The 18,899-nt window shown below is 37.7% G+C and overlaps 1 pseudogene; it reads left to right on the top strand.

Moving 5' to 3' along the window:
* LOC107084335 overlaps nt 1-18,693 on the top strand; it is a 57,834-nt pseudogene extending 39,141 nt beyond the window's left edge.
* The last annotated feature ends 206 nt before the right edge of the window (nt 18,694-18,899 follow it).

The raw sequence follows: 18,899 nt of genomic DNA, 5'->3' as shown, positions 1-18,899 counted from the left end.
GCACAGCGCTGATTGCAAGGCTTAGATTGGCTCTGCCCTGGTTTATTTGTGTATGTCGCAGAGATAAACATCACTGCGGGACTTCGACACAAAAAATGAACCCACAAGAGAGGATGGACACCGGTGAGCAAAAACCGCTCACACATGTAGATTAGCACATGCTCAAATGTAAAACGCACCCACAAACTCTCTCTCTCAATACACACACACATAAACAGATATTCCTCCGCAGCCCCTGCAATGAAGAGACCTTTTTAGGAACTGTCACTGGTCACCATGGAGGTGACATGTGCACACAACAAAGAGTGTTAAGAGTTTCTCACAAGGCCAAAAAAAGAAAGACACACAGTGAAAAAACAACAAAGAATGAGATAGAAATGGACAACAAGAGATTCACTGGGAGACAACATGAACACTTGGAGGTAAAAAGATTGACTGACTAAGCGAGTGGGATGCCACACAGATGAAGATGGATGGAATGGATGTGATGGACAAATGAGAGACAAACATTGTGATAAAGAGGTTGGGAGGTAGAATTCAGAGTTGGCAGCATTAACAGAGAAGCAAATTGGAGACTGGAAGCAAACTAAGAAACCAGTTTCCCCAGTAAAACACATCAAACCCCAAAACCTTAACTTATGGGATTGGTGGAAATTACAATAATAAAAAAGTTTATATATAGTGAATTAATTAATAGCCAACAGTAGATGACTTTAATGTTCCTATTAATTATAAATATTAAAAAGAATATCTAAGATGCAGAAACCAAAAACCAGCTTAAGAGAAGTCCAGTCATAAGTGAAACATCACAACAATTATAAAGATCTGTTTTATGAAATTCTAAGCCTTTTTACATTTTCATTGCAAAGCTGTCTAAACAGAAGACTATTTATGACTATAAAGACTATTTACATTAAAAATGTAAGTTGAAGGGGATCTTTCTATGTTCAGATAAACAATCAAAAGAAGTATCAAGTATTAAAGTCCATTCTTGAAATAACATGATTATTTAAGAATACAATTAATCTAGACTGTTGGTATATTTTTATTCTTTCCACGTCTTCATCTTTATTAAAGATAGCTGATATGGGAATAAAATGTTTACATGTAAGTTTTTAACACACAAAAATTAATGGTTAGTGTAAATAACTATAGTTTTTTTGTTGTTTTTGGGTCTAATTAAAAAATTATAGGCAATTGATATCTTACCTGAAAAAGATATCCCCCCTATTTAGTCTAAATCTTGGAAAAACTGGTATTGGAAGCTAAAGTAAACAGCCGACACTCAAAGGCGACTTCTTCCATGTCATAAAAACATGACATGAGAAATATCTTTTTTTTTTTTACCTTTAAATCATTGTCATGTTTACATAATGTGATTATTTACAAATAAGCCATTTATTGTTTATTCATGAAAAGAAATATCAATGCAACGTTCATAAGCTGTATGTAACGCAATTTCGTTCTGTATGCACCCTGTGCATACAAAATGACAAATAAAGAAGTCTAAGTCTAAGTCTAAGAAAAGGCAGTAAAAGAGAAAGTGTTACACTGTGCTTACTGTGTAAAGCAAGCACCGAAAGAAGAACAAGTAAAGCATTTCCAACATAACTTCAGTTTCCTCTATATATAATCACTGGTTCCTATCCCCATGTTTGCCCAATACAAAAAAGCTCAGAATTCACTAAGAGAGCTGCTGTTAAAAGGTATATAACAGTAAAAAAAAAAAAAAACTGCACCTGTATGTGATAACTTTTGTGCCACATTAATTACGATATAAATCCAGAATAGTTGTATGAAGTAAGGTTAACGACTGTAGTTTGAGAGAATTCTAGGTCAAAGTTGGCTCCTGTAGGTTTTACACAAGATGCAGTTTTGTAAGAACATTTCAATCTGTATAGATAATCACTTAAACAAAACCAAATATTTCTATTACAAGGAGGCTGACACAATTGACCATGACTCTTTGATAGGTGGTGAAACATTTTCAGAAAAACTGAGCAGATGTCCAGTTGAATCTAATTTAAGTCTTTTTGTGAGTGTCTAAATTAAAAGTTAAGCAATGACAAAGACAAAAGACAGCCACTATGATGGACAAAGGTGCAAACTTTACTGTCTCTGCTATGAATTCATGATTTGCAAAAGGACACTTCATTGTTGGCTCACTGCACAATCCTCTGATTTGTGAGTAAATAATGTCTGTTATTAAGCAGTGCAAAAATGGGAGCAGCTCAAAGGTTTGTAAGTGTTTTCACATACTGCTGTGATGCTTTTAAGACTGAATTGAGACAGTAGAACACCACTATAATCTTGCCCTTCAACGAGAATACATGTTAATTTTAGTCTTAAAGTCCATCTAATCAGAATTAATATTAATTAGAGACACCAAGGGCTCCCTTATGCAGGTAAGACCTCAGTAGATAATAACTTTAAAAAAAAGTAAAATTATCTAAAAAAGAATCTCAGTATACAAGCACAAAGCTTAACTTGATTCGGTAAGTTGCAAAAGTTGGCTTAGGAGGCTTATGTGGTGAGTAAAAAAGCCAAAGGGAGCGTGGGACAGTGGGTCAGGAGGTGATGGGTCCATGGGCGCAAAGGGGGGCCGGGGCAATGGGTCCTGTGTTCATGGGTCAGATGGGAGTGTGGGCCTCGGGCAGAGTGCCAGGCTGAAAGGCCTTTGGGTGGGCTTACCACGGATTTGCCTGGAGTCAAAGTGATGGAGTCAAGGGTGAAGGAACAGAGGGTAAGGGTTAGATACGAGAACTGGATGGTTTCTCAATAAAACTTTGAACGTCAAAGTAATGCATCTATATCATACTCTTAAATTGTTATATGTACCAAATTGTCTTTTTTTAAGGAACAGCTGAATTTGAGTAGATCAGTTTTGTGTAGAAAATAGAAGAGAATACTAAAAAACATAAGAGGAGGATAAAGTTGTTGGAGACTGTCTTGCTTCCTATACACATACGTACATCTACATATATACAATCTCAAGTTGTTCTTAAACACTCTCGTACCTATTTACGTGTTGCTTATTCAAACCTTGACTGAAAGGCACAAGTCAGAGGTTGTCAAATTGTTCCTTAGAGTCGATGACACAGTGATAGAAGGCAGCACGAAGCAATGACAGGCAGAAGGAAAATGGAGAAAGAAGGGGGGACTGTAGACAGTTTAAAAAAGACAGAAACCTTCACTTGAAGTGAAAAATACCCACAGAGAGAAAAAGAAAAAGATTGGCTTGAAAAGGGGGTGAGAAGTAAAGAAGCCAAAAAAAGGCAAAGGAAAGGGAGGCCAGGGGGAAAAAGGAGAAAGACAGAGACTCAGAAAAGAGAAAGCAAAAGAGAGCGAGTTAAAGAGATTACTTTCAGGTTCAGAGACACTCTTTCTGGCTGTTTACTGGCTGTCACTCAGCGCCTGGCTCCTAGAGGGAGGGACTGCTGGTTCTCATTGGTGTCATTCACTTGCCAATCTGCCTGACAAGCGGACCATAGGGCCCCATGTTGTGGTGCGGAAACTGTCTGTCAGCCACGCAGCAGCTGCATATGACATCATCTAATATCAGGTTTGAAACATGCATACGCAAACTGAGCATGTGACAAAAACCATACACGCATGCATGGTAAAATGTGGAAACTTGGATTGAGGACATGCCATACCGTCAGCACCTTTTCCTGTCTAAATGAACACAAGTATGTAGAGACAAAGCATGATTCCCTGCAGACCATACGTCTCGGCCTTGCTAATCCACTGACTGTTTACTCCTCCCCTTTGTAACCCAGAAATCCTTGCTACTGGCAACCAACTGTAGGGCATCTGCACACCAGAGAAGACTCTCTTTCCAATCAGCACACATGAGCAACTGACACAAAGAAACCAAAGGAAAACCACATTTATGTATTTGTCTTGGTAGCAATTAGACACACATAAACAACACAGATGAAGATAAGCGTATGAATAAACTCTGTCTGGTTTACTCTGGCACGACCACATACAGCTTACAGAGCTGGCTTGGCAATGAGTAAGCACCCTTCTGTTTTGAGCTAATTTAACAAGATTCTTTCAACAAAAGAGACAAAGGCTTGCTCTATGATTAATGAAAAAGTGATCATCAGCTGAAATTATAGTAAAAATCCATTTCCTCTATTTACGAGTTATATTCGGTACTCTCCATTCACTATTTCTGTGCCATAAGAATCACGGGAAAAGCACCAGCAATTTGTTTCATATGAAATATATCCCAGTAAGTGAGTTGCATGAGTATTATACACAAGGATTTGTGACTTATGAGCAACCTTCACTTTAAATGCAGTTAGCAGCAATCAGAGCCATCTGAGCTTGGATGCTCAACAAAGACATTTTCTGAAAAGAGTCAAGTTAACAGAAACCCAGAACAAAGGCGTACTCAAGAATTATTTTCTGCCTTCAAAATGACCCCAAAAAATAAATTTTAATATAAGGCAGTCTTTTTCATGTACTGGTTCATTTTATAATTAAATTGTATCGGTTTGTATAATATCTATTATGCAACATGTAAACAAATGTGCAAATGTTACTAAATACATCTCGACTGTGGTAAAATACTGAATGGCATTTGTACAGATATTTAAGTTTGAGGACTCCAACGCCCTTTAAATTTACCATTTACCCATTGATAGTGGTAAGCCATGTTTAAGTCAAAGCTGCCCTGAGGCAGACTGACAGAGGACCAGAGAGCTAAAATACATTTGGTGCCACTGGGTCCTCTGACCACTGGCAGAGGAGGAATTGTCTTACTCAAGGACACAACAAAGATTGGACTCTAACAGGCAAACCACCAGCTACAGAACAAACACCTTCTTCTGAGCCACTGTTGCCACCCTGGTCATGATCTATTTCTTATAAAGCTATGAACAGGATGTTTTGTTGCTTTATGAAATACTAAAACTACTCCAACCTCATGCCTTTGAATAAAGCCTTCTCATTTCACAGCTTCTACACATGGAGTTCTTCAATCAACCAAATATCCTGGTAAATGTGCTTCAGGTATATTACCTAGACGCAAATAGCCCCCGTTCCACAATGTCCTTATTTTAGGTGTGGTCTGCATTAATAAAGTTACTATAAAAGTAGAGACATTGTGTCAGTGTGTGTGAGATCTGAATATCCCTTGATGCCAAATTTTACACACACAAATCAAAAAATACTCCTAACAGACAACTGTGGAAAACTACATACAAAAACAATATATCCATTAAAATGTAAGTCGTACAGACAAACCATGTCAAGGTTTTAAAGTCATTGATGAAACAAGGCAAGTCAAAACGGATTACCAGATTATGTACCGTAGAGAAATTTGTTCTAAATAAAATATGGACAAAAATAAACAGATATTTTCAAAGTCTTTGGCCCAATCCCAACAGTTATTCTTCCCTAGGAATTGGGACACCCTTTGCTGCATAGATGTTGTTCAGGAACATAAGCAACTGCATATTTTCTTTTATGTCTCACAGTGAGAGAGGAGACAAAGCTTTTTTCAATCAAAATGGACGATAGAGAGAATAATGTTGACAAAGGATGAATTGGGGAACGCTCCTAAGAACGCTCCTGGCTTAAAAATTTTTTTTTTTTTTATTTAGCCCTTAAAGGACTATTTCATTGTCCTTTTGCCAGTGCAGACACGTGCCAACCCCTGCCGCATCTCCCCTGTTCTGGTGCTGTCTGCCCGTTAGGCTTCTCTGAACTACCACTGTCTTCCTTTAATTTCCCGTAGTTAGCCTGTAGAGGCTAGCTCCAGCCAGCCGACTCTTCACCCTGCTCTGTCTCTCTGGCAGGATTCTCTGATGTCCCCTCCCAGGCTATTCTAATCTATTTTTTGTGTTCTGGAAAACTGTCTCTGGACCTTCCAAGCTAAGTCAGCATCTGATATCCCTTGTTTTTAGAGGCTAAATTCATACCCCCTACCACTTGTGCAAAGAGGAATTAGGAGATAAATACTCTTTATGGGAAGGCACACAACTTAGAGGTAGGGCTGAAATGTACAACTAGGAGGTGTATTAAGATTGGCATTTTTGTTCTCTACAGAGAAGTCATGTGTTGATGGTCATTGTGATGAGGTAATATTTAGTTGCTTGCATTAGGCAAAGCTGTCAATGGTCGAGATGAGCTCATGTCCAGCCCTACCATTGGGACATTACTAATTAATTGCATGTGAATGTATTCTCTTTTAGGTAAATAATGCTTCTGTATTGGCTGCCTATTTATCTGATACTTAAATATCATCACTAGCTACACCAAGTTCCCATGCATTCTATTTGGCCACATTTCCAAATACCACCACCTGAGTGTCATAACAAAACAATTTTTTTGGTAATTTGAGAAAGTTTTGTTGCCTTTTCCCTGTTCATCTACATCACCTAATGGTGGTGATTTAGTGGTGGTGCCTTTTTAAGCAGAGTAACTGGTAAATGGCCTGTACTTATATAGCGCTTTTTCAAGTCAGGAGACTTGACCAAAGCGCTTTACACTACATTCAGTCATTCACCCATTCACGCAAACACTCACACACTGATGGTGGCAAGCTACATTGTAGCCACAGCTGCCCTGGGGCTCACTGACAGAAGCGGGGCTGCCATACACTGGCGCTGTACACTGGCAGAGACAATGCAGGTGAAGTGTCTTGCCCAAGGACACAACGTCACTGAAAGTCCTTCGATTTCAGGGCGAACTCCTACATCCCACACCACTGTCCCCGCATACAGTGAGTGCTTGTATGCGTGTAAATGTTCCTGTTTTAAAGAACATACTGCGTTCTAGTGGCACGGCAAAGAAATTAATAAAATTCTAACAACTCTACCAGTGTTGTGCACATTGAGATCATATATAAAGGTTGTCATGTAGATGCATCCATAGAAATTGAAAAAAATATATATATTTTTTTATGAAAATTGTATGTTGTTGCATATATCACAAATATGCTCCATCTCTATGGAATGGATGCAGGCATTATTTAAACATTACGACAATTTGTTTGGACTGGTGACTACATGTGTTGGAAAACTCTATGAGTTGATCAAACTGCCTCTATTTTCCTGCCATTTTTCAGGATATACTACTTGGAAAGGACCTATTGGGGGAAAAAAAGGTGCAAATGTCAGCATGCTTTATTGGGCAAAATTTGAACAAGGGCCTGAAAATAAAAATTTCTACATGTATGTAAAGTGTTTGAAGAGCATCAATAAAAAAAAAAGTTATGGTTTAGAATGTGACACATCAGAACTGCTACTGCTGCTGTGATTGGCTAAAAGCTAGTCATGGTAGGTAGGTGCCACTTGGTGATTTACCCAATACAGCTCGAAGACTTGTACTGAAAGTTGCTCCCTTTAGCAAAAACATCCCATAGGAGCCTTTCCAGATGGATACTGTGTAAAATTCAAATAAACTACACAGATCAGTCTGGCTTATTCTAGGTTAAGCTATGATATTCTTCCAGTATAATAAATTGATATCCTCTTTAGGGCTTAGACCAGTTTTTTTGTTGTATTTTTTTTGTTTGTTTTTCTAATTTTTCTCTGTTTTATAATTGCTTGACCTTTAAAAATTTACCACAGACGTTTGTTTAAACAGATCAGCCAAACTTGCTCAAAGAGGTTATGTATTTGTTTTGTTTTATGAAACTGGGATACATTAGCTCAAGGCAATAATACTATAAAATTATTATCCCAACCCATGTCAAAGCCCACCTCTCTTAGTGTAAGAATTCTATTTTAAAGGCCTATTTTTAAGGCCTATATCATGCATATCATGCAACTCTTTCAAAATTATGCCCACAGTGTTTTTTACTTATGTTATGAATAACTGATTATTCCATGTAATTTCTGCTGACTGAAAACAATGTCATTATTCTGAAAAATTTGTGTTTTAAGAAAGCAGGGAATACCCGCCCCCGTAGGGAAGCACCTACCTTAACTGCGCTACACCACGCTACGTGAACTACACACCCAACTTCTCTGATCAAGATGCAGTAATGTAAGGCAGAGGTATTTCTGCAAAGTGATGATGACTCTCCTTTTGGCTAAAGTCTATTTTGACAATGTGTTCTCTAAAGTAAAAGATCTCAGACCTTATTCAGCCTTTCTAAAAAAGTTTCTAATCACCAGAGGTGGTGTGATGCCTTCCTGCAGTGGCTCTAGGGCCCACATTGGGAGAGGCAACATTGTGGTTGCTTTGTTTCCACCCAAATTTCATTCGGGGTTTTGAGCAAAATTTTTTAAATGTTGGAAAAAAGAAAATGCGAATTAGATGTGTTTCCATCCTCTGGAGAGAGCTGCTCAGTACTGGATCAAAGTTTAAATGAATGTGTTGCATTAAGGAAAGCTGTACACTACTAGTATAAGTGATTTTACATGCCATCCAGAGACATCCAGACAGAAATGCAAATGTAATGGGATGCAAGCAGCATAAACAGCTTATCAGTTAGGGTAGGTTAATGTTTGCTATGTCAGAACTTAGCCAAGAATTTTTTTTCTATCAACTCTTGTAGGTATTTCCTTTTTTTAAGTCGAAAACCACCTCAAGGGAGGCTAAAAACCTTTTCAGGAAATTTGAAACAATTTGAAGTTGTTTCCGTCAAGTTCTTTTAATACGATGCAAAATCGGCATGAAAATACTTTTATAGACACACGTCTGGCAAAGCAAAGGGTCTTTTTATTGAAATGAAGACATAGCACCATTACAACAAATATTTCAGAAGAAATGCCACATGAAATAGTCCATTATATATTTGACGCTTTAAAAAAAGGATCATTTATGGACCTTAAAATGACTGTTTTCTTTTACTAATTAATAGTAAGAACACACAGATATATTTCCATGACTATGATTAAATATATTTTTTTATGAAAAGGCAAGCGTTGTCAAACAGGCAAAAACACAAAGCATGTCCTCCATATATCTTCTCGATGGCTGAGTTAGTCTCTGGTGTCTGTTTGTTGAGGAAAACTGATAAAGGTTTAAAGCTTTGAGAGAAGGAGGCATATTAATGTTGCAGAATACAGTTTAAAACAGAAACATTAAAGCTTTTTCTGTCTCAAGGTAACAAATGTCAAATTTTCAAACTCAGCAATAATGGGTAACTTTTTAAAAACAGAAATCTTAGAGATATCCTTGTTTATCCACTGTCACCTGGAGGCTAATATCTTCTTTATATAACCAACAGACCCACAGTTTACGTCAAACAGGAGCATGCAGGCCGTCTTTGTAAAGAACAGCCTGTTCTGCTGAACAGACCTGCCTCTGCCTGTGAAATGTTGCCTGCTAACAGGTTTGTCCATCGGCAAGAGCAACCAGGAGGCTTTTATTACAGCATGACAATCCACAGATTCTTGGAGTGCCCGGCATCAATGCTCAGAGCATTCAGACTGGTTGCTCACAGTAACATGTCACTTGGAGATCAGTGTGTTGAAGGTGACAAAGGGATTTTTTGGCTATTGATATGCTGCTATTGAGGACAAGGGGGGGAGCCTGGAAAGCCCCCATAGTGTTTCTTTTCTTATCCAGCAACATTCTTCTTGGAAGTTAAGTTTCACATATTGCAATCTGGTGCAAGTTTTTAAAAATGCAAAACATCTTTTTTTAAATATAATTCCGTCTACAAAGATTATAGACTCTCTCCTATATACCTTATGATTTTCAATCGATAAACACACAGCAACTTCCTTCAGTAAATGTATGTATTGCTTCGAAGAGCAATGTCATAATAAACTGCTAGGAGAATGTAAGCTTGTTCACTCGCTGTCTAACAATTTACATTATAGCACACTTTATTGTGGTTACCTTCTCAGAAAAAAAGAACTTGTTCTTTCACTTCATAAGTATTGAATTGGCTTAAACATAATGGAGATTAACCACAAGTGTTTCAGCTGCTCTATACGTAGTCATTCTTTCTTTAAAAAATTGAAAAAAATTATGGTACATTTTACCGTAATAATTTTCTCATTTAAAAATGCCAAACAAGGAACATGGCTGGATGATTGTCAAAGATGTTTATGACATTTTAAATTTATTTACTTATAATGTATTTCATTAAACAATGATTATAACATTGTCTTAGCAGCGATGTTGTTAAATCAACATGGTTAGTGTACATACATAGAATCCTTGCCCTTTTCATGTATATCCAAATCATTTTTTCTTCATCTAGATTTTGTTAGTTTAATGACTCTAAATCTCTGGTCTTTGCAACAGAGGAGTTGAATTCTCCCACTTTGCAGAGAGCAAAATAATCACTGTCCGTGTTTATTTCTTCTCATCTTTACAATTCAATTCAGTTTTCAGTGCAGTTTATTTAGCTAGCATCAATTCACAACATATGTGAGGCACTGCACAGACACAGGTCAATCAATTCATACAGACATATTGGTCAAAGGTTTTCTATCTAAGGAAATACAGCTGATTGCACAAAGTTATTGACTTTGCAGGATTTGCTCCACCTGGATGAGAATGTGGTCTCAATAGACATTTGATTGCATTGTGTCTTTGACTCTGCAGCCATCCCTCACACCAAACATGCATACAGTGACAGTGGAGAAAAAAATCTCCATTTGAACATAAACCTCCAGCAGAACCAGGCTCAGTGTGAACAGGCTTCTGCATCAGCTGACAGGGGGTTCAAGGAGACAGAAGCAGACATCAGAAAGGACATGGAAGCACTGATCCATTAACACTTTCTTTGTTGGAGAGAAGAACGGTGATCTCTGAGTCGGTTATCGTGTTAGAAAGGATGAAGACAGCAAATAGCTGAGCACGTAGCTATGCCTAAGAGAAAAACAGGACTAAACACTAAAAAACAGGCCCAACTTTATCATCTTTAACTGAAGGTGTTGATGGCAGTAGCCAATCTGATGCCTTCCTCCAGCCGAACAGAGGCCAGGCCAGATGATGATGCAATGACAAGAGAAAGCAGAAAGAACAAAAGGTTAGAAGTTAAACTACTGCAGAATTAGAGAAAAGAAGTAGAAAGAAGCTGAATGATAAAAAGTAATCCCTATGTCCTGTAGCAGCCTAAGCCTTTTCTTTTACTCATCTGTTTCTCCTTTCCAACTTTCAACATAAAGGGGTGCTGTTATTCCAGATGGCTGTGTTGCTACGAGTACAGAGAACAACAAGCACAACCTCAGTGGAAATATGAAAATATCTAAGCATGTGGACATCATTATGGCTGCCTAAATTGTTTAAGCTCCAGAAAGAAATCTAATCCAGGCCTAAAGAGCAATAATAAATGTGTGCTTATGCATGAGGGCTTAACATGCTTGCCTCTGAATTTGTTCAGATCTGAGATGTGCAGATTTCAAACACATGTCTGTTTGTTTCTTGGAAAACTTAAAAGCAAATAATGTTCCCTAACCCAATTTACCTTCAATCTGTTTTAAAAACCACACACTTATGAGTTCTTAAAAATAAATGGTAAACATTGGAGAAGTATCTAAAACAGAAAAGAAAGAGCAACAACTAGATTAATGTTGTACATCCTTACTCAGCACACGTTTTAATTTTCTTCATGTTTGCCCAGGAAAGGCTGATTTCATGCATAGCTTAGTCTTTCTCTAAATCTACCTCTGGTGAGTCCTGAAAGTGTCCCTGTGCCAAATGAGTGGCATAAAGCATGCCCCAAAGCAGTGCCCAAAACACCAGCCTAACAGCAAAGCTGTCAGCTTGTGAGCCAATGCACTAAAACTTGAGTGCCGCTGAACGGTTTAGTTTTATAGCTCGACAAGCCCTAGTCACAAGCTCTCTAATTCCCTGTTTAACAAGCTGAAAATCTTCCATTTATTCCATTGGCATTTCTCTTTAAATTAGCTACTACTTTGCAATACAGAAACAGGATGCTAAATAAACTTAATGCATTATGTATTCAGTGTACCTATAAGAATTAATTATACAACAAACTGTTTGTTCTTAACTTACTGTATTTGTAAGAAACACATTTAAATGTGAACAGGGACATTCTATTGAAAATAACTCCTATCTATTTTTATTTGCAAAATAGCTCTAGCCCTAACTGTTTAAGGAACATATGTGAAGAGTATATATTAGGGTTTGCCACAGATTCTCTATTGAACTTCTATCTGGACTTTGACCCAGTCAGTCCTTGTTGACAAATACCATCTACACATCATGATGCTGGCACAACTGTTTCATTTTAATATGCCATGTTTAGTCCTGAGTGTTTTGGTCATAAAGGGGAATTTTGATGTCATCCCATCTTTCTCCATATCTTCCTCTATATGCAATGTCTTCTACGAGACTTGTGGAACGCTGCAAACTGGAATTCTTGTAACATAATTTCTGCAGTTATTTTTTTTCTTTCCACTTTTCCATAATGATCAGATTTGTGTTGAACTGTCTTATCTAAGCTTTGAATCTCTATAGGTTTTCCAGAGTTACCATGGGTCAGTTAGCTACTTCTATGATCACAGCTGTTCTATGAATTTAGATGGTCGATCCTATCTAAGGTAGGTTTGCAGTCACGTAATAATTAATTAGATCAGGGGTCTCAAACCGGTTCCAGAAAGAGCCGTGTGGCTGCAGGTTTTCTTTCCGACCAAGCAATGGCACACCAGACTCCAGTCATCTCTTCAACTGAGTGCAACCTGAACATGATGACTTGAGATCATGACTTGGGGAATGGATCTCTAGTTTGAAGCCAACTGCTGCATGAAGATCCTTCATGTCTTGTGGTATTTGTTCAAGGATGTTCTCTAGCAAACCTTTGTGGTCTTAACATGAGAATAAATCCTGCAGGAGATTAAATCATGCAAAAGTTACTAACTACACTTTTTAAGGCAATTGATAGCCCTGGATTTTATCCAGGGCTATCAAAGTAATTCAGGCAGAAATGCCTGCCCATATTTTCAGATATTTATTTATTTTTAAATGGTGTATTTTTTCTTCCATATCAGTATTATGCACTTCTTTTTGTTGAATCTGTCATACAACTAGTAAAAAAAAGTGATTATAATGTGGTGGCATGTTAAAAGGTCAAAAGGTTATGAATACTTTTGAAAAGCATTGAGTCTCCAACAGCCTGGCATTAAGCATGTATCTTTATGAATATTTTAACACCCATGAACATATAATACGGCAAAACACCAGATCAAGAGTGAAAAGAGAAGATGCACAGAGTTTGAAGATAGGATAAAAGGTTAGGCTTCTGAAAAAGATAGGTTTAGCCATGACGAAGAACTTCTAATTTTAGGGGTTGTATTATTAAATACTGATTTCTTAGCAGGCTTTTCTGCTTCAGTTTCCTCTTTGTCGAGTGAAATACAGCTCAGTTGGTTCCTGTGCAATGACCCCAGTGATTTACTGGGTCATTTCAAAGTATTACACCTCTTTACTTTCAGTAACTCCAGGGTTGCCTTAACGGTATGTTTTGGTTTGTTGTCCATCTGCGCTGTGGAGCTCTTCCAGCTAGCTTTGCTGCATTCTGCAGACAGTATATCGCTTTACATTTCTGCTTCACTAAACGCCAGCGCCCCTGGAAGTCGAGCATGCTTATGCCATCACACCACCTCCACATGTGTTGCAGATGATGTTGTTGGCCTTAAATCGTAATTCACTCACAGCTTTTTTCCCCCTTGTATTTTCTGCTCTGTCGTTTTTGGTACATAATGATCTCCTTTTCATCTGTTCTGAGAACTGGTCTGATTTTTTTTTTTTTTTTTTTTTCAAGATTTCGCTTTTTCAATAAATCTTCTGTTTATACAACTTTTCATGGCTTCATAATCATTTTGCACCATTTTATGATTGTATCTGAGCAGAATGTTAGGAAGAGATGGCTCTTTATTAGAAATAAGAGGATCTATTAATCTTACTGAGCTTGGAGCATTCAGTGTTTCTAAAAACCTACCACAATGTTTAACCAGCCACTTCTAAAGCTCTTATATTGCCATTGCTTTTCATGCGTTGAAGCTTTTATGCATCTAAAGATTTGAAAAGATATTCAAGTGTCTTATCCACTTGAAGAGAAAGCTTGTTTTTCTAAAGCTGGGTTTTGACGCTAAAATGCTTAAAAAGGCATTCGCCAGACTTTAAACCGCTGAGTGACTTTTACTTGCCAATTACTCATGGGAAAGCCCAAAGTGGTTAATAATGCATGCTGCCTGACACATTAATTACCTTTTGATGGTTTTTAACAATAAAATTATACTTTATTGCCATAGAAGAATCCTAAACTACAGATCTTTGAGCAGCTCAAAATGAGTACATCTACTGAGAGGGGAAAAGTATTAAGGATATTAAATCACATTTATTTATTTGTTTGTTTATTTATTTATTTATTTATTTATTTATTTATTTATTTATTTATTTATTTATTTATTTATTTATTTATGTCCAATCCCCATTAATTGCATCTCTGTTATTAAAATTATAATTTTTTGCAATATAAAGGCACTAACTAACAACAATGCTGGAGCAGTGGGAACAGTGGGATTTGCACAATCTGTCTTGATTGTTTCTTTTTTGCTCTCTTCTCTTCTGCTTGTTCCACTTGTTCTTTGTTGGTTTTAGGCCTGCAGACTAAGAAAGTCATGAGGGAAAGCCCATTTTGTGTCTTGTGAACCAACTCTGTGTTCATTTGATATCATGTTTTTGATCGTTACCATACCAAAAGTTTGACTCATGAGGCATTGTTCTTTATTGGTAGGAGGCCATTGCATTTTCATTTCAAAAGTGCTGGTATTTAAAGAGGTCACACTGGAAAAAATTTAAATCGCAACTTTTTTGCTAAAATAAGTGTGTTTGTTCTTGAATTGAGGAGGTAAGTGTGAAACTTTGCCAATGGAACAAGACAATTTACATTTAAAATAAGAAAAAACAATTGCATTGTCTTATTTCAAGTGCATATTATCTAATTATCTTATTTTAAGAGTAGAAATATTCACTCAATAGGCAAATCATCTTATTTACCTTCCCAAAGTAAGGGTAAATACACTTAATGTAAGAAATCTTGACTTATTTCTAGATCATTTTTGCAGTGCACGGAGCCACATACTCTAAAAAATCTAAAGTTGTGATAAAAAAAAATTAGAGCACCGAAAATATTAAATTTATCTGTTGGAAGTTTCAAACCAAGCTGCATCCACTGCATCCCTGTTAAACACAATCATTCCTTCATTTCACACGTCAGATTTTTCCAGTTTGAGATTATGCTGCTGCAATCGAAGATTAATCAATTTTATGGCTTTTTACTCATCTCTCCTAAGAGATGAGTTAAAAGCTCTCCAAAGATGTTGCTCAGATTGTCAGCTTTAAGCCACTAGGTCACATTTGAAAGCAGAATGTAGCGGGTTCTCCATAGCAATGTCATCAAGTGCACACCTTCGTTTTGGAAAAGAATATGCTCACATAATTTTTCTGGGAAAGTCTCCAGGTCTAACTTTATTTACTTTCACTCTATATATGTTGTTGTAAGGGTTTTAACCCTTTATAGTGCAAGTTACCATTTTTGATCACTTGAATACCCCTTATAAATGGAGTCCCCTCCCCTCCCGTCCCTCAATGAGGTCAAGATCTATATCCAGCCATTCAGCAAAGATACTGCTACATAGCTGTACATCTTATTTTGGCCTTTGACCAATTAGATGAACCCTTGAATGATGTTACCTACCGCAAATTAAGTTAAAAAAAGAAAAAAAGTTAAAAAGTCAAGGGAAAAAGGGAAAAAGCTCATTGAAAAGTTAAAAAGTAAAGAAAGAAAGATAAAAAGTTAATTAAAAAGTTAAAAAGTCAAGACAAAAGGTAAAAAGCTAATTGAAAAGTAAAAAATTAAAGTAAAAAACTTAATAAGACTAGTTAACAATTATATTTAGGTTTATAAACTAAAAAATGTAAGTTCCAGTATCAGCATTAATGCCTCTAAGGTTATGTTGTATAAGTAAAAATGTGTTTCTTTGTGTTTTTCATAAATTTCTTATAGAAGCACTTTTTTTTTGTAATTTTTCTTAATATATTCGGGCAAGTTGGCGTCATTACACTGACATTCATTTTTGCCAACAAAATGTTACAAAGGTAATAAGGTCTTGTCCTGGATTCCAATAACACTATTGGCTTGAAATGAAGATTTTCAAAGGATTCACTGAGTGCCCTATGAAGGGTTAATTGAAAAAACAAATCCACCTGGTATAGATTTTTTTTTTTCTACCTCACAGTTTTGCACTGCTTTGTGTTGGTTTATCAGATGCAGTGAAACTAAAAATAAATAAGTTTGTGTTTTTAACAAGACTAAATAGAAAACTGTTCAGGGGTTAAGGAATGTAACTGTGAAGTTATGAGGATGAATATATAATCAGCCAATTTGCATGTAATTTTTAAAAGAGAGGATTGCAAATTTTGATCAGAAACACACAAAAAAGAAGAAGATGTAAGCGTTTTGGTGGCTTTTCTGGAAGGGAATGACACGGCAGTGTTTCTCCTTCATATACGTAACAGAATAGATGAAGTCCTCATTGGCGTTACGCTGTCCCAGTCACAATCGTGTGAAAAAGCAGCACATATGCTGCGCCTCCCCCGCCCTTCAAAACAATGGTGTCACTCCTGAAAGCTGAAGAGACACACAAGGCATGCTCCACCATGGGTATTAGCTATGGGGATCAGTTGCTTAAAACAAAAGATCAGAGGTGTGCTTCTGCAGCCGGTCACAGACCAGCAGCACATACTGTAAGCATGTTGAAAGTTTTGACACCTTTTGGTGCGTCTGTTGCTTTCACGCCTCTGGGAGAGAACATCCTTCTAGGTTCCTACATGCATCTCCATTAGTGTTTTGCTTTCATTGCAGGTCTCTGCACTCACTGATGAAGAGTGCAGCGTTCTTTCTACTTCATTTCATTTTACAACATGTCCTGTGGGGTGCTGTTTTACCATCTCATGGAGAAGATTTTAAATCAGTTTTAGATGCTTGACTCACACAAAAAAGGAAGGTTCTGTGTTTAGTGGGTTGACTTTATGAGATGTGGTCATAGTTTCCAGTTAAGAATTGTTTTCTTGTTTGTTTCCCTCTATTTTCAACCCTCCAAATTAGTAATTTGGTTGGAAAGACTGGTACTAGTGCCACTCTCTCTTAAAAATGATTATTTTGGCCATTTTTAAAGGATGACCAGTAATCTAAACAAACCTGAATGAGATGTGATCATCCTCACCTCCCATATATGTTTTTTATAGCCACAAAAGAACATATTTATGTTGGAGACAGCGGCGGAGCTGGAATCCTCAAGAGTGCCGTGATGTTGACAGGAAACCCTGAATCGCTCTCCATCCCAAACATCATACCCGCTTATCCCCCTCCTCACTCGCTCCTCTAAAACAACAGCTTTGACACGATCTGCGCCACGTCGCTGGTAACTTGAGAGTAACCCCAACTTCAGTCAGAGCACAGAGGGATCCTGTGAAAGAGTCAATCAGAAAACTGCTTCATGATGGAGAAGACCAGGTTGGGTTTGTGATGCAGTAGTTTCTCCCTGGTGGAAAAGTCCTACTCCAGCCTAAGACAGCAGTCCAAAAATATAGCTAAGTGAGTGCGTTGTTGTCCTGGTAGAGCAATTGCACATATAGACACGCTGCTTTTTAATATATTGAAAGAAGTATGGTTGAGTAAACATCTGTCAGCCATTGCCTCCCTCATCCCCCCACCCCCTTCGAGTACTTCAGTTTGCCCTCTGACCCTTTGTTGAAGAAAGAGCAACTGTGACTCTCTTGCCAAAACTCCACATAGACCCCAACTTTTTTGACAAGAACCTCAATAGCAGAGAAAGATTTAGCGGCATGGCTGTACATGAATAAATCTGTGCAATCAAAACAGTGATACTTGCTTGCAGATGTGTGTTATGTGGGGAAAAAAAGGAACCCTTTGGGGTGCTTTTTATATATTTTCAGAAGTTTAACTGAACATCTTGTTCACATGAAGATACATTTTTCCCACATCCTTTAGAGAAAAACAACCGTAGAAAACAGTGAGCATGAGATACTTTTACCAAGATCATTCTTTGTTTAAACCCAAAAATAAATATGGGATGCTTGTGGCCATAATTTCAGTTTTAATCTAATGTAGCCAAAGAGTCTCTCTCCAAGTGTTTAGCATGAAGCTAACATTCATTAGTTGATCCAGAGACTTTTTGAACCCTAAGATAACGTTTTTTGCTTTTATACTTACAGGGATTTTAAGATTTAGTGCAAATATGTTAGTTATTTCTATTTTAAAAGGATTTCCTTGTATGTAAAGTTCAATTAGATTAAATTGCTTATTAAGATTAGTTGAAATGTTTTTTTCTTTTTCTTCTGTTTGTATTCCTCTTTCATTCATTAGTCAGGAGCTCTGTTCTGCCACCATGGCTGCCGCTCTACCTCCCACAGGACCACAAGACCAGCACACCAGACCCCAGGACACAGACCAGAGGCCTCATCAGCTTGCCAACTCCCACCTACCTCAGGGGCCTCAGGTTTCTCCACAGTCTCCGCTGTTACCTCTGCTTCAAGCACGCCACCAACCCCCCCTACCCCTCTTTCCCCACATCAATTACAGACTCTCCTCATTGCCAGGGCCCTCAGCTCTACGACCCCCGGGGTTACCGAGTCATGGAGGTCAGAGGTCGTTTTCCCCGCTGCCAAGCCAGGCATCTCTCAGAAGTTTCCAGCCCTGGGCCCGAAACCCTGCGGTCATAGGGGCAAACACCCACACGACCCCCAGGCGGCCAGGAAGAAACACAGAAAAAAAAATCCCCTACCGTTGCTGTAGACAATGCCATGCTGCAGTCAGTATGATGTGTTATTTGGTGTATTTAAGAGTTGCATGGACATTCGGTTTTATATTGATTCTCATACTCATCTAAAAATCCATTAATAAAGGCAAGGCAAATTTATTTGTAGCA

Source organism: Cyprinodon variegatus, unplaced genomic scaffold (assembly GCF_000732505.1).
Source record: "Cyprinodon variegatus isolate N-32 unplaced genomic scaffold, C_variegatus-1.0 Scaffold98, whole genome shotgun sequence".
NCBI classification, from domain to species: Eukaryota; Metazoa; Chordata; class Actinopteri; order Cyprinodontiformes; family Cyprinodontidae; genus Cyprinodon; species Cyprinodon variegatus.
This window is presented reverse-complemented; position numbering and strand designations above follow the sequence as displayed.